At 35.7% G+C, this 27,068-nt stretch overlaps 1 long non-coding RNA gene across 1 annotated transcript; it reads right to left on the bottom strand.

Annotated features, from left to right (window-relative positions):
* Positions 1-653: 653 nt before the first annotated feature.
* LOC123870737 lies at positions 654-25,408 on the bottom strand. Its single transcript, XR_006797141.1, has 4 exons — positions 25,157-25,408; positions 8,882-8,978; positions 911-990; positions 654-849 (listed from the first exon to the last, which is right to left on the bottom strand). It is a non-coding gene; the product is annotated as an uncharacterized LOC123870737 (long non-coding RNA).
* Between the last annotated feature and the right edge of the window lie 1,660 nt (positions 25,409-27,068).

Raw genomic sequence — 27,068 nt, forward strand, 5'->3', positions numbered from 1 at the left:
TATAGCGTGCAAAATTCGGGGTCAATGCCCCACCTATGACAGCATTGACCCCGCGGCACCTAACTACGCAATGACTTTTAGTGTCAGTTAGTAATAATTGTTATTTTTGCAAGCTTTAAAAAAGTTTTTGATTTTTCGCGTTTTTTTTGTATCTTATCAGTAATCATCAGTAGAACGTTAGTATAACGTTTTTGCTTGCGTTCTATCACCTGTCTTCGTTTTTGCTAGAACGCTAGCGAAAACGAAAACAGGTATCTTACACCCTGGGTACTTGAGTACTCGAGGGTCAAAACAAATCCGCACCGCTCTCGATGCTATAAAAAAAAAGAAAAAAAAAGATTCCGACGAATTGAGAACCTCCTCCTTTTTTGGAAGTCGGTTAAAAATCATAGATCGATCGATCGATCTTGCGGCATCGTTCGATTTAATAGAATAACGATGCGATTCGAAACATTTTCAACAATTTAAGCGGAGTTCATACTAATTTAATCACAAAAATCCTATGGACGCTTAAATTAGTTTAACCAACACTTAAATATTTTAATTTCTTTCGAACAACTTAGCGTTAGTTACACATACACATCATTATGTATAAAAATAATACGATAGTACACAGTCACAGACAAATGAAGTTTTCACAAAAGAACGTTATTCGTTTCAAACATAACTTTTCCAGTTCTTGACTATCTTGCATCTTCGTATCGCAGATCACAGACGGCCCTTAACTCCGGTAACCTAGCTTTATGATGTCTCAGTACTCATACAGCTAGATAACCAAAGATAAATAACCTGTCTTTCTTCTAACTTGTCTCTCTTCCTTCTTTCTTCTAACCTCTCTTTTCTTCCTTTCTTCTTTCTTCCGTCTGATTTCTTTCTTGGGGTTTCTTCCTTCTGATTTATTTCTTCGGACTTCTTTCTTCTGACTTCTTTCTTTTGACTTCTCTCCTCGGACTTGTTTGTTCCTCGGACTTTTATAACCTGAGCAGCAGCCTGAAATTGAGAAAAACTCCAATTAATAACATTACTGCAAATCAAACAAATTCAAATTAAAGTAGTAGGAACGACCTGCTGTAATAGTACCTATCTAACTTAAAAATACATAAATAACTTTAAGCTAAGTGACCACTAGCAACAAAACTTGCAGAAGTTATGAAGATTTTCTCATCTCAATATACAAACTTCAAGTTTTAGCAACTGATCTTGCAGAAACTGACTTGCTACGAGTGTTTACCCAGTGCACGTGCAGGTGACTCGCCAGAACTGGCTTATGCAAGTTTTATTTCTATTAACAGGGCTCTCTCAGTCACTCGTTTCATACAATCGTAGTTCCAATTTCATTTGAATATCAAGCAACCAAAGTCCATGAAATTTTGCAGACATATTCTAGAAACTAATATCTGTGTCTGTGGTGTTTTAGATTTTTCTAAAAATATGTAGTTTTAAAATTACAGGGGCTCAAAGATTTGTATGAAATTTTTTAAGACCGCGTAACTTTGAAACCGAATATTTTAACAGAAATCTGGAGAACCACAGACATAGATATTAGTTTCTAGAATATGTCTGCAAAATTTCATGGACTTTGGTTGCTTAATATTCAAATGAAATTGGAACTACGATTGTATGAAACGAGTGACGGAGAGAGCCCTCTTAAACACTCGGACTATTGTGTAGTAGATACGAGATTGTTTTATGTCTAGTAGGTACCCAATTTTCATAAGTAAGTATTTTGGTAATTTCCACATTTATTTTTACAAGTTTTACAGTAATAATAGAAAATTGAAAACTATTTTCATAGCGAATCATGAATACATAATGAATTACCCAAAGGGTACCCGTTTTCAGTGAATAAAAAAACGACTACAAAAAGTAAAATTAGCTTTTGAAAAGGTCCGAATGTAGGAGTTGGAGTCCCAAAGGAATATGATCGGCGAATTAAAGTGAGCAGAAAATACGAGTTCTCCTCTGGGACCTCTAATATTATAGGTACCCGTCTAATATTTTATTTTTGCAAGGGTTTTTGGCGAGCGCTGTGAAATTATAAGTCCCCGAATCGATTTCCGCCGGGGATTTTTTTCTATTAGAAAATTTATGATTTCTAAATTTACCTCTTATATACAGACAGAGATATAGACAAATAGACAGGACAACGCGTCCAATCCACCAACCAAGGATATGAGTTTAGTGAAAATGCAATATCACTTCCAAGTTAGCCCGTTTCAAACTTAGACTGTATCGTATGACCACAAGTGATTCACTAACTCAGTGTCTAACAGAATAATAGCGATCGATCTCATTTTTTAATCCATTGAAGGTTTTCTACGAAAAAGTATTTTAATATCACTTAGTGAAGCAGCAATGTAGAACCAACCAATCTCGGTGGTTATCATTCATTGTTAGACGCTGAGTTAGCGAATCACCTATCAGGTGAGATCGTGGTCAAGGGCTGGAATTTTAAAAAAAAATACAGTTTGTCTGGGCTGTAGACAAAAGTGAAAACTTAATACTAAACTTGACGCTTCCATTTAAAAATTTAATCCGAACAAGTTTCGCTATGGAACAAAGCTAATGAAACTAACATGTCGGTGATGCGACCTTGAAGTTTTTAATCGTCCCAAAATCGCGCTTAAAGAAGTTTTTAATTTAAAAAAGTTGCAGGCCGCACAAATATTTGATCGGAATGTCTCATCTAGTACATAAGTAGTACTACGTAGTGGTCGTTGGTTACAAGCATGTATTTCCGGTATAAAATGCCTTTTTCATAGAAGTCATCGCGCCCACCGGTGAGTGTAAAGCGAGTGCAAATGAGTTATGTAAAGATTCGTCAGAGCCGCTGAGGCCAGTTTCGCGGAATGGTTTTTGTTGGGTTAATAGATTCTATACAACGTGAATACCACACAGTCTTGACCTGTGAAACCCCCAACCGAGAGAAATAAAGGTTGGCACACATACGTTTAATACGTGCATACGCGTTAGGTATAATTTTATCCAAACAGTGATAGCCCAATAGATAATCCGATGGGAGTTGGAGCTCTATCTCTTCTGATTGATCCGCATTCGTATAGTAGATAATGTGATATGTTTATATATACCAGTTTATACCTAAACTTTCAATAATATATATCTATAATATAAGAGTTTCGAGTAGGCAGGTATTCCTAATTTTATTTTCTCATAGGTAGTGGTAATGATAAAAAATAGTGCGGGTCATAAAAAACATTGAATTCCTCGCTTCGCTCTGAATTAAAAATAACGCCCTCGAGGAACAGAATAGTAGGTATTTCACTCTAGCCCCTTGTTACACTAACTGTTTCACACCATGGTCAAAACCTCAGACACAGGGCAGTCAAAGTGCAGACAAGGCCGCCGATGTATGATTAGCCTTACAACAGTTTTTAACAAAGGTCTTAGGTTTTTTTAATGAGGGTTCGCAATAAAATGGTTTTCACACTCGACCGTGACAGACGTTGAAGAAACAACAGGCTAGACGACGTGTCATTGGTGAATTTTCCTTAACATTCAACATTTGCGTATAACTGTTTTGCACACATTATAGTATATATCTATGGAACTACAGAGGAGCTATTTCAAAGGAAAATTATGCTCTAAGAAGCTGTCAAGATTAGTACATTAAGTTCATCATCATCATCATTATCAGCCGATAGACGTCCAATGCTGGGCATAGGTCTCTTGTAAGTACTTTCACTCGCCACGGTCGTGAGCCGCTTGCTGCCTGCGATTTGTCTACCTAGTGGGGGTTTTTCTAACTCTGCGCTTTCCGGTGTGAAGTAGGTTTTTCGAACTATGTTTTAACTATTTTCCCATTGCCACTTCAGCTTCGCAACCCGTTGAGTTATGTCGGTAACTCTGGTTTTCCTACTGATCTCCTCATTCTCGATTTGATTACGTAGAGAAACTTCAAGCATAGTTCTCTTAGGCTGAAATCTATAGAGCGTACTTTGACTTTGCTTAGACTTAAGTTTCAGTTAAAACGAGACAACAGCGTCTTAAGTCTGAGCAAAGTCAAAGTGCGGTTTATAGATCTCAGCCTCAGTCTCTCGCCGAGTGACTCTGAACTTAATAATTATGAGGCCCTTCATTAGCGGCTTTGTCTTGGATCCTATGGCATCACTGCCCCATGCACTGTTCGAAGTTTAGTCTTCAAACACTGAGGAATTTTGAACGAAAAACCCGTCGCGCAAAAATTTTTGTTTGGAATGTCTTGTCTTGTACACAATACACTATAAGTAAAGGTCGTTAGGTCCGCCTGTTTTATCGAATCAACCAAATCAATATAATCAGTCAAGGTATTTTTTATACTATCTAATAGAATGCCTAGTTATTATTAAGCTAAAGTAAAAGTCAATGTATTTCTAGCCTTTGCAAGACTAGACGAAGCCAACGACCAGGAACGGCCTTGTTCAGAACACTATTGTTATTCTCATAGGCATGTCATAGGCATACCTACTTGCTAGGCGAATACTGATTTTGTATTTTTGAAGTCGGTTTGTAAGATACATACCTATACCTTAAATTGCGGTAATAGCTTTGATATTCGGGCATGCACCTCTAACTTTTTGGAGTTAGGTATGTATAATGCGCGTCAGGTTGAGATGGCAATCGGGGTATGAGGCGGGGGGAGGCCCGCCTTACCGGGTTAGCGCGGAGGCTGTGTGGGTGTGCGGGGCGTCCACACCACCACGGGGCCACCCCGGTTCCTATCTCAACGTGTCACGCATTATAGATAAGCAGGTAAGTAAGGTAAGGTAAGTTAGGCTTCCTTTAACGGTGAAGGAAACATCAGGAAACCTGCATGCCTGAGCATTCTCCATAACGTTCTTAAATGTGTGTGAAGTCTACCAATTCACACTTGGAAATCCTTCTTATTCTGAGAGGAGACCCGCTGGTCGTTTGGGGGAAAACTGCATCAATCATTATTGGTATCTCAGTTGTTGTGATTGGCTGAATTTATGATATTTTTGTTGCAACAATGTATTTTACTCCAGCCCGTTGGACCGATGACCTGAAGAAGGTGGCGGGGAGCGGGTGGATGAGGAAGGCGGAGAAACGTGATTGGTGGCGTGCTTTTAGAAAGGCCTATGTCCAGCAGTGAACGCATACAGGCTGATGGAATGGAATGGAAAAATGTATTTTAGCCAATAGTGAGCGAGCATCAACCAATCAGACGTGATCGGTTGTGTCTGTGATTTTACCGTAATTGAGCCACAGTGCTCAGTAGTGGAACCAACGATGGGTTGCTCATAATGATGACGATGATGATGAATATAAAAGCCAACGCATAAAGGCATCGGCCGCCGGCCCTGGACCGGTTTCGCGATTGAATAAGCTATTACTGAAGTTTCTACATCAATTACACTGCCTCTAAATGGACATGTCTGCCCGGTCGCGTTCAACTTACATTGCGTCCTCGAATTGGCCAATTATATTGACGTTACAAAAGCGGATGGCGAAATTGCCGGGTGTGATCTTTTTGCTAAGATTTTTAATTATCTTTTTATCTTCTTTTGAGCGGATAATATGTTCAGTTTTCGCACGTTGTTGCTTATGCTTTATACAAAGAATCAAAAGCTTAATTTCAGACAAAGTATGGCGCACCATGCAGCATGCGACATGCACCATCCGCCTTTCCACTACTAAGCATGCAGGAAAAGCCAGTCACCAAGCAAGCCCCAAGTACCACCACGCAACACCACACAAATCCATCAGAACACGAACGTTTCGCTCCGACATGACACCAGAGCATCCTCAGGAGATGTAGACCTTACATGCACAATTGCACATGCATGTTGAGATGTTCGGAAACAAATCTCTCTCCCCACGCGAACATAAAATTTGTACTTTGTAGTCATTTTCTACTACTAAACTACATTAATTATCTATTATTTATACTAGTAATATTTAGCATAATTATTTATACTAATAGGATAACTTCCTCCTTTCATTTTCTGCGTTTAGTTTTTCATCAGAAAATTCAACAGTAGGTAATATTTTGATACAGTTTTCACAACAGTGTATTTTTTATTATTTACGTTTAGGTATTATTCTTAAATAAGGTTTAGTTTTAAAACGTTTGAAGTAGTTTCAAAACTACTTCAAACGTTTTACGTTACGTACGTTTGAAGTAGTAGAAAGAAGAAGTTTTCTTCTCGAAGCATTGTGTAAAAAACACAATGACTTTATGCCTCTATAAAGGTTCCAACTATTTCTGTCAAGTTAGTAAGTACCTACTTAACAGGGTTCTCTCCGTCACTCGTTTCATACAATCGTAGTTCCAATTTCATTTGAATATTAAGCAACCAAAGTCCATGAAATTTTGCAGACATATTCTAGAAACTAATATCTGTGTCTGTGGTGTTTTAGATTTTTCTAAAAATATGTAGTTTTAAAATTACAGGGGCTCAAAGATTTGTATGGAAATTTTTAAGACCGCGTAACTTTCAAACCGAATATTTTAACAGAAATCTGGAAAACTACAGACATAGATATTGGTTTCTAGAATATGTCTGCAAAATTTCATGGACTTTGGTTTCTTAATATTCAAATGAAATTGGAACTACGATTGTATGAAACGAGTAACGGAGAGAGCCCTCTTAAGTAGTAAGTTCTTTGCGGATTTCCAGAAGTGCGAAAACGCTATTAAAAGTTACGTGTCAGTAATTGTTCCAGAAAATAGAAGTTAGTCTTTTAGCAGGATGTCACGAACTTTGATTTGACGTTGGCCGTTACGCATTTCGTCCTTCGATGTGCGTCGAGTGTGGAGACGTGCGCACACTTCAAACACGATACTTGCGACAGTCGCGTTCACTCATAGGTTAGCTTTAGGCTGCTTTTCCACCAGAGATGTGATATGCTAAATTGCTATGGATGTGAGTGATATCCACCAATTATTTTCATTGCTCCACATAACTCAAATATATGCTTTTTTTTAGATCAAAATCTTATAGCCAAAAAGATTAACTCTTGCACATATGCTGAAGAATGGGTTTCTACATGTAAAATGACATCAAAAACGATGATCCTAAAAAATACATAGCGGATTTTTCATGCACAGTGACGATAGTCTTAAATTCAAAGCCTCAATAGCTCAACTACTGACTGAATTCCGAAAGGTTGCGATTCAAACGCCACCCGCTATACTATTGTCGTACCTACTCCTAACACAACCTTTACGTTTACTTGGAGGGGAAAAGACAATATTAGTCATAGAATGGTAATATTCTTTAAAAAAAAACAAGGTAGGCTGTCGCGAGTCTGCGCTCCGAATAGGCACAATTTAAATTCGATTGTAGACGTTCCGTCGATTGGTATGCATGGGTGCGTGCAATGCTTGAATAAGGTGTTTTGTCGTCCCTCGGAATTGCCTTGTGGAAACGTGATGTGAACGGAGCAGGGTTGAGGCTCAGTAAATAGGTATCGGGTAAAACGTTCGTGAAATTGGTTTCGGAGGTCCCCTTGTAATTTCTTCGGGCATTTTTCAACAAATAGGACAAATTCGATTACGGTTTAAACCGTTGTTTGTTTTTCTTTTATTATTGGGTATGTTTTGAATAATAGTGTCTATTTTGTGCGAGGTCTCCCATGGGGCCCCAAAGTCTATTGTATTTCCGAACTACTTATGTGCCCTGCCCACTGTCACTTCAGCTGTCCAACCCGTTTAGCTAAGTCGGTTACCTACACTGGTTCTTCTACGGATCTCCTCATTCTGATAGACCGACCAATAAAAAGAGTGGCGGGAAGTGGGTGGATGAGTGAGGTGGAGAGCCAAGTGCAGTGGCACGCTCTCCAAAAGCCTTATGTCCAACAGTGGATACATAGTGACTAATGAATGGGAATGCCCAAGTTACTTCACCGGGAACCGAATCCAAAACCTGCCACTTATAAAATGCAGCGCTCTTAACCGACCAGGGAGATAATCAAAATCAAACTTTTTATCAACTCATTCAATTAAGTATCCTCCAATTTTCCTGAACCCCAGGTGTCTGTACTCTGTATGTTATTAATTAAGTTAACGCATTCGGTACATCTCACGTAATTAATTAAAACGTATCAGGTACACGTACGGCATCTAACGAACTCCTTTGAGTTGACCCGTCTCGTTACCGCCACAGACAAATTACATTATATTATAACTGGTAATATAAAACGTGGGAACGGGGTAATATGGCTAATATTACCTGTAACCCCTTCAAAATGGTAGCTGGATTTATAGTTGAGTGGAAACTACCTCCTAAACTGACTAAACTAGAAGCGATATCGGGGTTAGTATGAGATTTTACATCTCGTCAACGTTGATAGAATTCGAACGTCAAAACACAGTAACGTCAAAGTTAAAGTTCAGATACAAGATATCAATGCACACGTACACTTTTACCTTTCTATACTATAAAGAGCTACTGGTAAGATTGGATGTAAGGGGTAATCTTTAAGAATTCTAAAAATTCTTTTACTGATAGATAGCTACATTATATCCGAGTGCTATCACACTTGATATTATAATGGCGAAAGTTTGTGTGTATATTTGTTACTCTTTCACGCGAAAACTATTAAACGGATTTGGCTGAAAGAAATGGATATAAATTATATCCTGGATTAACACTTAGGCTACTTTTAGCACGGAAAATCAAAGAGTTTCCACGGGATTTTGGAAAACCTAAATCCAAGTAGACAAAGTCGCAAGCATCAGCTAGTAAATTATAAATTACACGCACTAAGTTGCGGCAAAAAGCTAGTATAATAATATTAGTATGGATAACTTAAATTTTTTTTTTTTATTAAATTAGATGATACTATAGTGAGTGTTATAGTGAATAATACACTCTATGAGCACAGGTAACTTTAGAAATAAAATTGTTTATAAACTTACTTATGATGGAACGAATGATAATGGTGATGATGATTCAATGAAGGTTGCTTCTGTTGGTGATGACGTAAACCATTCTTCCGATGTTTCACTCCAGTACCTTTAACAAAATATTTAAATATTTAATTAAGATAGTCCATCTTACAAGATTTACCGCAGATTATTGCCTTATCTGGTGACAGATAGCTGGCTCAAGTTTTGCACAAAGGATCAGTCCGGCTGTCCAGCGCGGAACCGCAACCAGTCTTAAAAGCCACTATTCTACTCTGGCATAATTTGTGCAGTGCAACTAAAGGGGCATTTTCAGTTCTAAAACAATTTATGAAAAAGTTTTAGCAAAGGCAATGTCCACTTTACCTCTATTTGTGCGAAACACTCCAGAATTAAATGCCAGAATAAAAGTAGAAAAAGACTCAGTTAACTTTGGTTATTTAAAACCTTTTTTTATAAAACTAAATGTTTTTTTTTTTCCACCTTGAATTTTTATACATGCTTTACGAAAAGTTCGTCAGAGTTCCATGTACAAAATAATGCGTTTCTTTATCTATGATGTCAATCCTGATGCTTACAATTCCTTTAGTTTTTGGACGTACCTTGGCCAAACCTCCTGGGCATTGTCGACTCCTAAACAAACTCAACAAAAATACGAGTGATGTGAAGAAAATATTACTAGATAGGTACTTACAATAACGGCTAAAACGCGGCAGAGTAAATGAGTTGAAAACTGACCGACAAAGTCAATCTAATTTATTTAAACAGAGACGTCAAATCAATATTCAAACGTCAGTTAAACTAAAACATTACTTAAAGACAACTTAAACGATACTTAAAATTCTGTACGCTGATCGATGACTTGTGAACACAAATGAAGGAAATACTACAAATTCGCTACACGTTCTAAATTTAAATTTCGGAAACGCATTCGAATTCCCGATATTAAATACGGATTCGAAAAAAAACATGGCAGATTTGTTTTTGGAATCAAGCACAGATTATCTTTTGTCCAGTACTTACCACCTCAAAGGATGGCTGCTATAAAGCATCTGATTTGTTTGGCGGCCATTATCGGTGGAAGTCACGTAAGAAAAAAGATTGATCTGAGTTATTTTCAAAGAATCTTTCATGTTGCGAGAAAAGTTCTACTTACTACTTATTAAATTTTTTTAAGCACACGTTTAAAATTACATTGACACGTGTAACATTATGTAGGTAAGGTAGTTTATTAATCCATAATTACCATTCCTATAAATTTTAATATTTATATCCGGCGGTTATCAGAGCACTAAATCATTACTTTTAAAAGATGTTCGCATTCCAAACCTGAATTTAAAATCGATATTTATTCCACGTATTTCACATCGATCACTGGAATCGATTCATTGATATTGTTATAATGTGATACAGTTTATTCATTCACCGTGCGCTTTAATCCATACCTAATAACAGGCGCCATTGCCTTACAGGTGCATCCACGTCATAATAATTATTTCTATTTACTTACTCATATTAATTACATATTTTCCTTAATACGCCACAGATATACTTAGCTAAGTACCTAACCTACATAATAATAATAAGAAAAATCTTAATAGGGACTTAAATAATTAAGAAAACTATCTAAACGGAACAAATCTTAAGAAAATCAAGTAAAAAAATATTTTTAAAATCTGAATAATCCGATTATGTACTAAAAATTCGCAATTAAAATCGATAATGTTACAACTGATAGGTACCTACGTGAGCCGTGATTTACCGATTGTAAATTCTCATTATGTAAATAACCCTACTGCTAAGTATTATTTCGGTATAATTACACAAATTAAACATAATCAACTACTTGCTTATTTATATTAATTAATCGCACGAATCAATTATAATTAATCGATTCATCCATGTGTAACATTTTATGTAGGTACAGCATAATTATTACTATTTTATAATATCAATTTGTATAAGTAAGTTTAATTGAATAAAAATATTTTCAGTTTGGATTTATTTTGAAATGTACTAAGTAGGTGTACATTTGCGTATTATTAGGCAGGCCTGCCTACTCTTGTAATAATAATATAAATACCTACCTAACTAATATTTTGTTCATTAATTTGACTCCTTCAATGCTGTATTTCATTAGTATCATAAAATAATCACTTTATCATAATAGATCGATTATCAATACAGTATTGATCCAAAGACCATGCAAGGAAATAAATAGGATGTAGGTACTAATTCTTTAATAATAATTCTATGAAACCATGATAGCTGAAGGTGTCACAGATATCTTTTATAGGTTTTATTGTTCAAATTACATGATACTGGTATAATTCTTAGGTATTTAATTCAAATGTAGGCTTACGCTGTGTTTGTTAGAATTTCGGAATAAAATTATGGCCTCCTCATTCCAATATTACCTACCCTAATAGCAGGTAAAATTGCCCTAATAAGGAAAAAGCTCCGAAGAAATCTCGCAAAAAACAGATGTGGCTAAAATTATGGCACAATCTCTCAGCCACATCCTTTTCGAAACAGGTTGAAACAACTTGGGTGGACTTGAAATTTGTTTTTACCTTGTTTTAGCGCAGACACAGGTGCTCGAACGGAAATGGCAGGTGAATATTGAGTTGTGTCACGTTGTGTGTCAAGTATCAATTGAGCAAACTAATGTAGGTTCCTATAGTTCGAGACAGGTCGACATGGCCATCGGTGTATGAAGCGGGGAGACGCGCCGCACAGCGCCCGGGCTGCGCTATCCGGCAGAGGAGTTGACCTGTCGCGAAATATACGTGTAATGGACGAAATAATTTTACTTTTTTAAATAAATAAGTTAAAAAAATACGTGTGCGCTGAACTTCAATCACATCAAATGGTGAAGGGAACGAAAAAAAAAATTCTGAAGCAACAGATTCTGCCCTAACCATCATTTGCAGATCCCTACAATATGTAAATGCACTACATATTATTATTACACAATTGTTCTGTGAAAAAGTATTATGCTTGCATGTAGCAAAAGAAAAAGGAATTAACTCTTAAAAACAATATTTTTATGTGAATTCTGAACAGTTTTATTAAATATAAGTACGAAGTAAATTCATTGCACCCGTTGTTTCGCTTTCTTGACACAAAGCGAAATCTACTGTACTTTCATTTACATTTTCTCAAATAACACGTAAAATTATCCCACTAACTAAATAGATTATAAGTTAATCACATAATCAGGTAATTGCTTAGGGTAACCAAATTCGTCTCTGAGAATTAATTAAATCACAGTTAACTTTTATAGTAAACCTGTAGTTATTATGTTGAAAAACCTATCGCCTAAACATCTAGCCTCCATAGCTGCGACTAAATCTAAATAAGCCTTCCAATAAAATGATCAAATGCTTCTTTTTAAATACGCGAACCTCCCCTCAATATCTCGAAAGAAGCCTAGGCTACTAAAACCAGTCACTCAGCTACTTGAAAAGGAGTAATCGCTGAGGTGCGGCGCTCGTGCCTATTATGTGAGTACCTAGGTATATTGCGGATTGGCAGATTTCACACACCTTTGAGGAAATTTTAATAACTACGTAAACAGGCTGCACTTGACATACACAATTATACACAAAACTACACACCAAAAATGGTAGATAGTGATGGAGCCTAAGGTGGAGCACACTTGCCCAGAAAGTGGCCATTCATTCTTCCTTTGAATGCCCCAATATTACGATTGGCGGGGAAAACGGAAGAAAAAACAGACTGATAGATCTACTGCAATCTGAATAAAGAGAAAAGATTGTAGACTGTAAGAAGGGATTTTGAGAAATTCCATCCGAATGAAGCCTCACCTAGTCTGAATTCAGAGTTAACTAACAATTTTCATTATAGTATTAGAGTTAGACCCAATATCGATATTTTAAAAATCACATCACTACAGAAAAAACTTTTTACATTCAACTCGGACAGATGTTCTCAAATACTATTAATCACACACTGTAGGGTCGTGTTCACTTCACCGGTGACTGCATCTACCAGTTTGTTTGACCCACCCCTCCCCCTGCGGATATGCTACGTAAGGAACCCTGAGAGTGATTTTAAGGAAATATGAGGGGTCTTGATGTGGTCGCTGGCATGTGGAGCAAGGTTTTGGGCAGGTGTGTCTACCTGCCTGTACCTGCTTTAAAGAAAAAGCTACCTGCACGGTCTGCTTGAGACTTTTTTTTGTTATTATTGGTCGAAACCGAATTTCGGTCTTTATGTTGACCATTAGGTAGTTCAAACACACCTCGTTCAGTTTTGGAATAATATTATACAGGTGTATAATATTATTCAAAAACTGGTATCGTGGTACCTATTATTATACAGGTGTATAATATGTAAAAAGAATGCCGACGAATTGAGAACCTCCTCTTTTTTGAAGTCGGTCAATAATTCTATAACTGTCAATTTTAAAGAGCTATTCGGCGTAAATGGCTGAGCAAATTATGTACCAATTTACCAGTAATGACACCTTCATCCACACGGACTTTATACTTACTGATCTTTATAATTATTATGTTGTAAAAATTAACTTTTGTCTGTCTGTCAGTCAGTCTGTCCGATCGTCTGTCCGTCCGCAACTTGCGGGAAGGTTTAGTATAGAGATAGCTTGCATCCTACAGTAGTAAAAACCGGGTTTGTCCCGGAAAACCAAACAGTTCTCAAGGAATTTAAAAAACCGAAATTCACTGTAAAGATTCGTGGACGGGATGCAAGCTGTCTCTATGCCAAATCAGAAACTTACTTTTATCACGCAAAATCAAAGATTTTCCACAGGATTTTTAAAACGTTCCTCTTTGATTTTCCGGCACAAAAACTAGTCTAGTCCAAGGATCCGGGATGCAAACTTGTCTTTACCTACCTATATGTATACACTTTTAGCTATAAAAAGGCATAGCTTGTAAGTTTATATGTAGGAAGTAATTAATCTCTAGAACTACTGAACTGATTTTGAAAATTCTTTCACCAGTAGAAAGCTACATTATTCTTAAGTGACATAGGCTATATTTTACTGTCAAAAAATTAGGGGTCCCTGTGAAAATTTTAAAAAGTTGCCAATGCGTAGCCGGGGCGGTTCGCTAGTCTATACTAATATTATAAAGAGGAAACCTTTGTATTTTTGTATGTTTGTATTAAATAGTCTCAAAAACTACTGGACCGATTTCAAAATTTCTTTTACCATTACTTAGAGAGATTCTTCCGAATCCGTATAGGCTATATTTTATCCCGGAAAATAGATAGGATTTTTCGTGGTAGTGTCCACCCGTGCGAAGCCGGGGCGGGTCGCTAGTCATTTATAATTTGACAAACTTTCGCATTTGTAATGTTACCTATACATAGCAAAGCCGTTCCTTTTTTTATAAAAATAGCAGGCAAATGAGGTGTGAGGCGGGTCCTCTGATGTTAAGTGATTACCGCCACCTTAACTCATCTGTGCCACCACCCATAAACATTTGCAGCACTGCCAATGCGTTTATAATTTTGCCATAAACATAGTTAGTACCTGTCTCTAGTCAAAACAAACGAATTCATTACTTTACAAAATCCATCCCGCCTTCATTGATAAAATAATTACAAACCCCTTTCATCCAAAGTCAAATAAAACTTATTACAATACGCAATCATGTAATCAAGTGAAATAGCGAGTGGGCGAATTTGGCTTCATTCCTTTTGTTTCAATATTACAGAAGCTTTGGAAGATTCGGAAAGTGTCTAATGATTCGTGAAACGACGAGAAAAGTAGGATTGACTATCACATTACTTAGGATTCAGGTTGAAATATTTAAAGTGCTTTTATGTTTGAACTGAACGAATTGGGCAAGACATTTATTTAAATCGTTTTTCAGGTAATATTGTTCGACGGTAATACAGGTTAACGAACTCTTTTAGCGTTGTAAATATTTAACGAACTTAGCAGACAATTCGAAACTTTGTGTTTATGAAAGAATTTCTGAACATGATAATCGAAATTGATTTTTCTCGTAAACCTGGAGAAATGTATGAAAAATAATTTTTGAATTACAAAAAATATTGTAATTTAAGCAAAAATTCAGCGAAACCCAAAAATATTTTTGTTTTCCTCGCGGTGGTCGGATTTGTTAACTTTGGACCAAAACTTTACCTTGATCAAGGATGCATAAATACTAACTTAAGTTTACGGTATAAAATTACCATAATAAAGCTTCAGAAAAAGACTAAATAGCTTCATGATTTATTCACGTAGAGATAATTTTTTGCAATAACTTGAATATAACTTGATTTATATTGATATAGAATGTCATATCCACATAAAGCTCTCGTAGTCTAACTTTTAAACGCTAATGTAGGTAGTAGGTATAGTACGTATAAAGTTATTTTTGAAAATTGATTTGAATTGTCAAAAGTAATATACTTAAAATTATTGATTTATCTAATGAATGTACTCGTAGTTTAGTAAAATCGATATTTGGCTCATTCGATGTCATAATATGATCTATTGCTATAACCTACCTCGAGTGAATTTGTATATACTTTGAAGGTTTTTATTTTCGCCTCAATCTGATATTCGGAACGATTATTGCATATTTTCGGTGTTTATATTGTGAACTGGATAATTTTAAATAGATATTGTGATAGCGATCACGTATTTTGTTACAAGTTTTTAGATTAAAACTCTCGGATAACCTCTACGCATTGAACCAGTGTTCCTCGCGTAGACTTGGGAGGACATTCCAAGAATTCGTTAAATTTATTCAAATAATGCCTGTCATTTCTAAGTGACACTTATAATAAATACCTTATAGGTTGGTGAATACTTCGTCCAAACAGAACTGAGTGTGTTTCCAATACCTGCAATTTTGCACCTACATACAAATTCTAAGAACCATCTTTACATCCAATATTATATTCAAAAATTCATACCTGCCCTTTGTTAGTTTAAGCTCTTTATGACTGCACTCGAACGCAAACTGTTTTAAGAAATACAGTGTCCATTATCCTCTTTGTGCGATGGACAATAATTGACGGACAAAATAAACCACGGAGTCACTGCAGGACCGCTTATTTTGAAAACCTCTCTTAAAAAAGGTACAATGGATAATTTTATGAACAGGTAGTTATTAGATGTGAAAACTCTTTTTAGAGATATTATTATGTATAACTTTTGGGTAAAAATAATAAGTTCTTTTCCAAAAAATAATCCTCTATTCTTCCTTGAAATAAAATTAATGTTAATGTTAATTGAGGACCTTGTTCTGTTTGGCTACAAATAACTGTTCAATTGTTTGTAAGAATACGAACGAGACAAATATTTTCCACGCGCTGAAAAACCTTCAATGTAACTCTGTGATATACCTACCTTAGGAACAGTGTTAGAATTAACCGAAATCATCGTTCACTAAAAAAAATACAGTTTTAATAAGAGCGTCTAGAAGAATAGCAATTTCGTGTGCAACGCCAGCACCTTACTGCGATGAAAATAAGAAACAAATTGCTATCAACATTTTGAGCAAACAAAATGAGGTTTCCTTGAACCGTATATCCACTAGAATAGAGTTCAAATTAGACGTGAAAAAAACTAGTGAGACCGTGCGAACGAGCCTTGATTCCAGCAAAGATATGGCTATATTCAGACGGGCGTCGTCCCGCGATCGTGATGGTACTTCTAATGCACTCTATTATGATGTTCGCGTTAGGGTGGCCATAATTCTATGTAATTTTCATACATATTTAATAATTTAAGCAGAACTGTTGCTATGGTGGTTTGTAAGCTTCTAATTCGAAGTCGAATTTGAATGTTTAAGTAAAACAATTAGATTTCTTGAGTGGATGTAGTACTTTGTCTTAGTGGTTGGCAGAGTAGTCGCCCGAGCGGTTTATGCTACGTATAACGTAATTACCAATTCACATTAAGTACTTAGTACTTGCTTATATTAGTAAAACATACATACATTATACTAGGTAGTACCTATATATTTTCAACCTTTTATGCATAAACTATTTAGACGTCATTTTTAAAAATAAAACAGTAAGCATAACTTTTAAATAGTCCCCTTCCAATGGAGTTTAAAACTTGTGCTAAGAGTATCTAGGTGAGACCAAAGATAGGAATCAAACTTCCAATATTTCAGATTTTAATCCACTCTATGAACGACTGTTATTGAGCCAATCAAAATCAAATAATTAAAATATCTCCTTTATATTTCATTAATTTCAACACTTCAAATTTTAAATTTTTCCAATGCTTAAAACTTCAAGATCTTGACACCAATCAAAACGAGATCAACAATAGACGCGAATCGATGAAAGTATTTAATAGTTAAAAGATTTTTTTAACAATTTCTATGTAAAAGAAGACATAAAACTGGTTATGGAAAGTTTTTTAACAGTATATCGCGATTCAAATTTGCATTTACCTACTATTTTGAGCACCTTGTGTGCTGTATGCCGCCACTATCCAAATGTCAACGACCTATCTTGTACTGTACGTATGTAGCTAGAACTTCTGATATAAGTACATAATAATAAAAATATGTAAATTGAATAAAATGGAGTCATCGTTCAAAATGGCGAAATATTTGTTCATAGTTTCAAAAAACCATCATTTTATAGAAAAAATACTAGGGTTCCACAAACGTTCCACAAATTATATTATATATTAGTATAGAATCTGTGTCTGTAGGTATTTTGAAAAAAAATCTTTAAAAAATCGCATCCCTAGATCAAAACTGTTTCTACTCAAACACATTTTTTTCAGACATTCTAAAAATTGATTTTTGATAATTTATATTTTAATAATATTTATTGAATTTTAAAAACCCATAAGAATTGTATTTTAAATATATATTTAAAAAAAAGATACTACATTTTTTTCCTCTAAAGATAAAATAGGGTTGGGAACCAGAAATTAAGCTTATCTCAAAAGACAACATTTTTGAGTTGATCTAACAGTGCGAACCGCGAAAATAAGTTTGACACGGACTAAAATATTAAAATCTTTTGTCCAATATTTACTTATCTAAAAAAACGTTAACTTTAAAAAATCGCAAATTGTTATTTATTTAATTCCAGACCAAACAAAACAAGAGATAGGTAAGTTGACTTTCCAATATTTCCAAGTTTTAAGTCTTGGTACAGTCAGCAACAAAGCTAGGTTTGCACCCGTCCATAGTCACTTGTACTGGCGGGTACAAACTTAGCTTTGTTGACTGTACAAAATAAATAAATAAAAAATTAAGTAAATAAAAACAAATATATAAGTTAATAATCTCAAAAAACTATAAAATCATTTTTTACAACGAAACAGTCTTCAAACCACGACTACCGAAGCATTTCTAATTTAATTTGGACATAATATACCTACGAGTAAGAAGGAGAACCCAGTGCACGCTCCGCTCGCCTCGATCCGTTTCACACGAGAAATTCACGGTCACTGACTATGTAAATGGCCCGGAGTAACAAGTGACTAATTCTTGGACTACAGACGAAAATAATGCTAATGCCCACGAAATTTCAACATCAAAGAACAATCGACGCTAAATGGTTTCTTTACTAACCTCGCCAAAACTGTTCGAGATAAGATGAATGGGTATACTTATTTAGAGACGAAATCGTTCACAACTAAAATATTTGAGGAGCTGCCGAACAAAACGGTGTAGTTACACTTCTGACCAAAATACTTTTTCTCCTTTAATCTAGACTATTTTGATCCACTGAATGCAAAATATCTGAGTTCATTTCCAAACAAAACAGTCTAAAACTGAGTTCCATGCGTTTGATTACTCAATGCAAACTTGAACTCATTTTCAAGCAAATGTGCTAAAACTGAGTTTCAATTTCATAATTTCGATCAAAACGGTTAAATAAAGTTTTAATCATTTTCATTCGGTTTTTTGTCCCCATGAAATTTTAATTTCATGAAATTACACTGTTTTGCTCACCAGTTCGTCATTTTATAGTTTCAAAGTTGAAACTACAAAATATTTGAAACTTCTGAAATAATATCCCCTGTAAGACCCTCCAACACTGCATTTTTCGATGCGTGGCTGTCTAGAGACTTCAATGCCTATAGGTTCTTCGAGCTGTGTGCAAATGAGCCTACGTCCAAAGCAAGAACAAAAAAACCCAAAAAGAGGGTTGTTATAAGTTTGACGTGTGTATCTGTGTATCTGTCTGTGGCATCGTAGCTCCTAAACTAACGAACTGATTTTAATTTAGTTGTTTTTGTTTGAAAGGTGGCTTGATCGAGAGTGTTTTTAGCTATAATCCAAGAAAATCGGTTCAGCCGTTTGAAAGTTATCAGCGCTTTTCTAGTTACTGTAACCTTCACTTGTCGGGGGTGTCATAAATATTCAATTTACAATTGTTAATCTCTAAAAGTCCCAAAAAAAATCACCAAAAACCATATCCACCGTAGTTTAATAGTTAGATTTTTCCAGCCACATTCTTAGGCGGATTCACACGAACACACACACATTCACGGTCGCTGGGTATGTAAATAGGGATTCAAATGTTAACACTACGAAACTCTGAATTATAAGAACAATGCGTAACGGGCCGCCCTCACCAAATGGCTATCTACATCTTGGAAAATTGTTAATGGGCTCAAATCGACTTAATCACGAAGACGTGGAAACACGCTTTGAAAAAGTTGGTAGGTATTTTTGGTAGTTTTTTAAGGTTACGGTGGTATAAACACTTTAATTAGGACCATAATCTTGACTATTGTAAAATTGTAATAGTTAGTTAGTATATTTGTATGTGAATGCATTATGCAAAAACCTCTGGCATATAGATAGGTATCATCTATAGTCTACACCTATTTCAATAAAAACGTGTAGATAGATACTAGTCAGACTTCGTTTATTCGTATCATCATTTATTTAAGTCAATTCTTCGTTTAATGGTAGAAGTAGGTAAATATATTTTAGACTTAATACTACTCGAACTTTGTTCAAAATCGGTCCAAAAACTCAATACAGAGTTTGACTGGAACTCATACCGATAGCAATAGACTATTTGTGCCTTCAGGTCCAAAATGTTGAATTCGCAAAACTAGACATCTAGGTACCACAGTAAACTTAGAATCACTACCATATTTTCTTTAACAATTTAGCTTCAAAAATACGTTGATTTACAGCAAAAATAAATAAATAGTTTTAACATAACGTATACAAGACTTCTGCTCGAATAAAAAAAGCAAAAAGTTTTAAGTTTTGTAGGCAAAAACATTCCAACAATCTCACGATAGCAATTTTCTTTCAACGCAAAAAGATGAATGAAGACGTAAAACGAACAAAAAGCAATAGCATGCCAGAGTTTTAAAGGCGCAAAGTTATTTTTAGAGTAACATGTAAAACCTGTCCTGGGAAAGGAATGCAAGGTCCTAGCCAACTGTTCGCTATAGCTCAAAACTTGGCTACCATCTTCGATATAAATTGCATGATATGCTAAAGAATCAAGAATTCTTTGTAACAGAAGACATAGTCCATCATTTCCAAATTCCGTTCCAGTTTTTTATACATTTTTTTCTTTTTTTAAGTTATAACATCAAGTGTGTGATGTTTTATATATTGAATAGGTATACTGATTGCACGTGGTAGTTTCTTATATAGATATTATTTTTATAATATTCAATATCCATCAAATTAGATACTTAGTTAACAAAACTTTAAAAATATTTTTAAAAAACTAAGTAGATATATTTCACGTATGCTCCGTACCTAGAATCATACAATTTTAAAACATATTCAATGTTCAGTATAAATTGTGGAGCCTTATTCAGTTAATTTTAACAAAGTCAAGTAAGTTTAAGCAATAAGCATCAATAACCAAGTGCTCTGCCCGTGTAGATTACTACGTAACCAGTTGGCGGAAACTTTAAAGTAAATCGAGTTTTTCTTACAAACATGTACCCAATGTCCTCGTTTCGAGCAACTTGAACGTAAGTGGGCGCTATAAACATTAGAGTTACAAAACCCCCCAGACGTTAGATTCGAAGCCTTAATGTAACGACCAGTGATTACGGTAATCATTGGGTTCGTAATCACGAAACTATAGTGAATCGAGAAAATTGTGATCGCATGATTTAGGTATTAGGCATCTAAAACAAAGCTCGTGAAATTTCTTAATAGAGAGGATAATCAGACTGACTGACTGAGTCTAGATATATTATGTCATGGATTCAAAAGTACTTGTAAAAGTTAGGTATAGAAACTCGAGATTTGCTCTATAACATAGACCCCTAAGAAAGAATTTTCAGTAAACGAAGTCAGGCCGGTTAGCTAGTATCTATTCTACCGAATATATTTAGTCACCAAAAATTTCATAGATAGCTATATGAATAGCTAACGATGGAAAATTTTAAAAACATACTCATACATAACAAAATATTTTGTCTCAATTTTTTTTTTGTATTTTTTTGTAAATAAATGAATGCAAATTATGGGAAAATCATTAATGTCACATCGTTTTTTGTATACAACTAAAATATTTTTATTGTACACCATTATCTTTGGATTTAGGTATTTATTTGAAGAAATAAAGACGATAGTTTTTAATTTAAAAAAAAAATACTAACCATTTTAATCATGACTAACATTCCCCTTTCCCCGCCAACTAAGCGTAAAGCTTGTGCTTGTGAGTGGGACAAATAGTGCACGGGCGAGGATTGAACCGCCGACCTTTCGGATTCCAGTCCATTCCTATAACCATTGAGCTCTAGAGGCTTATTTTATTTCAAGCAATATTAACAAGTATCTATCTTCCTACGAATATTTATAAAAATATTTACTTTGAATTCAATGCAATTCTACAAATACTATAAAAATAAAATGAAGTGAAATATAAGTAGATACTATTAATAAAACTTTCCACGGCAAAAAGTTTTATAACTCAATAAAAAGAGCAATTACACTAACAAAATTATAAAATGTAAATTCCATTCGACTCGTCCCACCCCTCTTCTACAAAAGACATCAACGCGCGCTCGACGGATTCCAGAATAATTACTATTTCACGTTACGCTGCTCGCATCGTTAGCCAGACGGAAAGTAAATTATGATTAACAACTCAAAACTACATTCTTTCTAGTATTTCAAGCCTGGAGACTGACAAAGGACCTTCAACAAAAAAGTCCTTCAAAGGACTACTTAAAGTCAAGAGTGAATTGGCAACACCTAGGCAAGCGCGCTCCATCTTAGGCTGCACCATCACTTGCTAACAGGTCTGATTGCAGCCAAGCGCTAGTCTGTAAATTAAAAAAAAAGGACTTGATCCACCAATTTAAATTCGCTCGTCGCTCAACGAGAAGGGACAAGGTTAGGAGTCTTTCTAAAGAATAAAATCCGAAATGGTGAAATCCGCAAGAGAACCAAGGTCACTGTCACTGACGTAGCCCAAACCATCAGCAAGTTGGCAATGGGCAGACCATGTTTCTGTGGGTACTTAAATCCATGGGAACAAAATCACGGGTATCACATAGCTATGATTTATTTTAATTGTTAGTGTACCTACCTATTTTTTAGAATCAGTGAAACCTTGATTTTTCGGGACAGAAACATCGATGGACAGAAAGTAGCGTATGCATCTTCGGGATGTAAGTGGGCCTTTAAAAATCTCGTGGAAACTTTGATTTTCCGGGATAAAAAGTAGCCTATGTTCCTCTCCGAGAGGCAAAGTAAAAAAGTAACAAATAGGCAGGCAGACAGACTTTCTCGTTTTATACTAGAATGGACAGAGTAGTAGAGACTATTGACATGGAGTCTATTCCATACATTAGTATGGAGTAGGTATGGATTAGTAGGATAAGCTGCCATAAGCATCAATCATTTTTGCGTTTTCTCATTTCACCGGCGCGTTACAAAACCAGGAAATCGGTTAATGATAGTTAACGAGTGTTTCGCAAGTTATTCATTAAGCCGCCGGGCAACTTCACGAGCTTTCTAATATCTATCTTGTCGTTGTAGATACGGTTAAGATACCTTGAGATATACCTACCTAGTACACTTCTATAAAGTTACTTGTTGAATTTCTTAAAAATATTATGTTACTACGTTACAAAGAAAGCTTCCACGAAATGCGAAGTTTCTGGACGTTGACAATTTATGTCAGTCAATTTCTTCTTGTACATAATTATTAATTATAATATTATAATAGACTCTTTGCCCTAACTGCCCCGCATTCACTTGTTGTGAAAATTCTGAATTTCTGGTAAAGTATTTGTCTGCATATAAAAAGTCTAAGCTGTAAGGTCCGTCGATATTACCTATATCAGCTAGTTGGTTTCTCATTTTAGACCATGTACAGTAGCTACAATATTAAATGACTTTGATATACTTAAATATATATAAATAAACTCAAAATAAACGGTATAGTTCTTTGTAAAAAAAATCTATTTACCTACTAGGTAGTAAAGAGGACGGAAAATTTTCCACTTCTTAGAAAATATAGCAAATAAAGCCGGTACGTACGTACCTACTACATTTACCTACCTAGGTACATCAAAAACCAATATTTTATACACAATATTGTCTAATGATTTGGTATTGTGCCATAAATTACTTTTATTATCGCCATTTTATTTTTTGTTATAAAACTTTTAAAAGGTGTTTATTCGAATTGGTTGTCAAGGTTATTTGCCTTTTTGTGCGTGAAATAATACCTACTCGGTATAATTTCCATCAATAGATAGGTAGGTACCTACCTACTTCAATCGTGATTATAAAATCCTATATCACTAAGAAACACACAAAGGTAGTTTGATTCTCATTTAAATATTAACCAAACAAATTCCGTACAATTTTGATGACAATACATTTCCATGTTTCCTAAGATTTTCACGATTTCCTTTAGATTTTCAAAAAAAGTGGCACTTACGCATGAGTACCGTTGAAATTTTTTATACATACTTGTAAAACAAAGAGTTTCTTATAAGTATTCACGAGCAATATATTCAGAAGGAGTTTTTATAAGTTTTTCTCGAATTTCCTAAGAAATGTCAAAAAATAACACTTGCGCATGAGTAGCGCAGTAGGTACGAGTTTTGTTACATAAAACAAATATTTATTTATAAACTGGTATTAATTAAAAGGCATATTCAAAATAAGAAGAAGAAGAATAAGTATTCACGAGCAATATATTCAGAATTCAGAAGGAGTTTTTCCTAAGATTATCTCGATTTTCTTTTAAAAAATATCTTGCTCGTGAGTAGCGTACGAGTTTTGTTACATAAAACAAAGAATTACTTATAACTTATAAGTATTTACGAGCAATATATATTATATTCAGGAGGAGTTTTTCGTAAGATTTTCTAGATTTTCTAAGGATATTTAAAAGAATAGCACTTGCGCATGAGTACCGTACGAGTTTATCAATATAAAGAGTTACTTATGTATAACTATTCACGAGCAATATATGTAGGTATTCAGATTCAGAAGGCGTTTTTTTGTAAGATTTTCTCGATTTTCTTTAGATATTAAAAAAAATACTTGCGCCTGAGTACCGTACGAGTATTGTAACTTAAAACAAAGAGTAACTTATTAGCAGGCAATATGTTCAGAAGGATTTTTCCGGGCATGCGTCATAAGATTTGGGCGTGAGTTCGCAGCGGTCAAGGCCTGCGTGGGCACTAGACTCGACCCGGATGTGACAGACACAGACATATCACATATCTACTTTATATGATAATACCTAAAGCCTTAAAGATTACTTGAGAAGTAAAATTTTCAGAAACTGAAGAAGTGTAACAAAACAACGTGTGCATTTTTTGACATAAGTCACCTTTTCAGTACGAGGGGAAATTGTCGAAAGACCTACGTCTTAATTTATTTGAAGAACTTGACTGCAGTAAAGTGTTACGATAGCTACCTACTACCTAAAACATTGTGATTATAAGAATTTCAATAGTAAGTAATTTGGTTTCCACATAACCTCAAAAAGATGGTGGCCGGCTCACGAAATTTAAATTCGGCGCACGAGATTTGAATTTGAAGTCAATATTTGTAAACGAGACCACGAAGATTACTTAAAGATCTCTACGTTATCCTAGTGACGTAATCGGTACTATATAGTTGCATTAACACATTTATTATTTCCGTATTAACACCTACCCACTGTAACTGAAAATAACCGTCGACCCCCGACATGTTTTTCTCAAACGGTTATGTTACTAACTTGAATCACGAATAGATAGTTCGTGAATTCTACATTTTCAAGGAGAATGCCTTGTGGTTTATAAGTACTACATTGCTACGTAGTACCAAGTATTGCGTCTGTAGTAAAAAGGAAAACTCACCTGCGCAGAAATCGCCGCATCCGGCGATCTGATCTCTGAACAAACTTATGCTGCACGATTTAGTAACATGGCGGGTGGTGGAACCGGACACACGAACTGCACGTTGTGAAATGCACCCGCGCCGTAACCAGAACCTAGAGGGAAACACGAGGGCTCGAGGTTCGGTTACGGCTGCGCCTCGGCCGGCGGACGAGTCAGCGCCAGGCGACGCGTGGAGGCAAAGAGCTGCGCGGCATTGCGCGGGCGGCGACGGCCGGCGACTGCCCGCCTCACGCCCCGGACCCCGCCACTCCCCTCCACCCACCCCACCCCCAAACTAGCTCACCATCACTAGGTGACCATTGACCGTTGACCACCTCGAAATCCTCGATGACCACAGACAAACTGAACCGATTCGATATTTGAATTACAATTGGGCATCGATGACGGTTGGCTCTAGACTCTAGGCTAATTTTCCTTTGCCGCCTTTTCGCGAGACAAACATGGCCGAAATTCCATAATGGCGACCGCGCGGACCGGTTTAGGGTTCGACGCGATTTCGCGAACGTTCCGAAAAGGCGAAAACTCTTGTCTTGTCGTGATATCAATAAAAAATCTATACGTCCTCTCCGTTCAGGCAGCCTCGTGATACTGAAATAACCGGTTCTCAAACAACTAATAATATTCGAAGAAATTCGAAGCCGTTGCGAGCCATTTGTGTAGTAGGTATTCAAATTTAAAAGGCGTTTGTTCATTTCGGTTTAATTACTTATGAATACAGAGTGGCAGCGCCGGTTGGCAGATAAACTCAGACGCCGGCCGTCATAAAATGTTTATGATTAAAACTTTTTATGAGGAAATCGTTTTTTTCTTTTTCGGTCAAAATTCGTTAATCTGACCTTACTGCTTGAAATAATACGAGCTGGACGGTGAAACTGCAGAGATCAACCAATCGTTATGCGCATAGGCAGAAACGCCAGATAACTTTTGCCGAAAACCTACCTGACTACATCAGACACTGCCAAACTTATCGCCGGCCCACTAACTAAAACGGTTCTCCTCTTAGAATGGGAAGGGTTTTGGGCATAATAGGTACACAACGCCGCGCTGACCAAGTGTGGATTGGCAGAATTCACCCTTTTGAAACCCAACCCATCTTTGAAATGAATGAAAAACCAACTGCAGATTTTCATTTAGTACTATGTTTTCCTTCACCGTTAAAGCAAGCGATATACTTACCTACATATTTTAATTGCTAATAACCGCACTACATCATTCCGAAAAGTTTTAGATAGGTACGAGACCCGAAAAGTACATATTTTGATTTACAGGATAAAAAGTAGCCTATATCTGGCTTCAGGATGCAAAATATCTCAGTACCAAATAGTTGATGCTTGCGACTTGGATTTAGGTTTTCAAAAATAATATTTAATTTTTGGGGACAAAAATAGTCTATGTCCTTCCCAGGGATACAAGTTATCTTTTTGCCAAACCTCAAAATCGGTTTAATTGATAGGCCGTTAAAAGCTAGCAGCCAAATAAACAGACAGTCACACATTCTTATTCATCATAATACATATTAGTAGGATTGTAGGTATACTATCCCGGTCAAAGACAAAGGCTAAGTAAGTACTTTTATCCTAGAAAATCACGAGACTTGTCAGGAGATTTCTAAAAGCCAAGGCTACGCGGACTAAGTTGTAAAAATCGTCCAGTATCTATGAAATGATCCATTCCAGGCATGTGTGACTCAAGACATAAAATAATACCTATGCCAAAATCCTCTTAATTGCACAAAAATTAAAACATGTGAAAATCTTTTTAGGAAACCAAAAACCTCACGTTTCCCACAGCAGCAAAAAACTCAACCGACGTTGCGTACAAAAGTGCCAATAGCCTTTTCGGTATATCGTATTTTGTACATAATAT

This window comes from Maniola jurtina, chromosome 2, assembly GCF_905333055.1.
Source record: "Maniola jurtina chromosome 2, ilManJurt1.1, whole genome shotgun sequence".
In the NCBI taxonomy this organism is placed as follows: Eukaryota; Metazoa; Arthropoda; class Insecta; order Lepidoptera; family Nymphalidae; genus Maniola; species Maniola jurtina.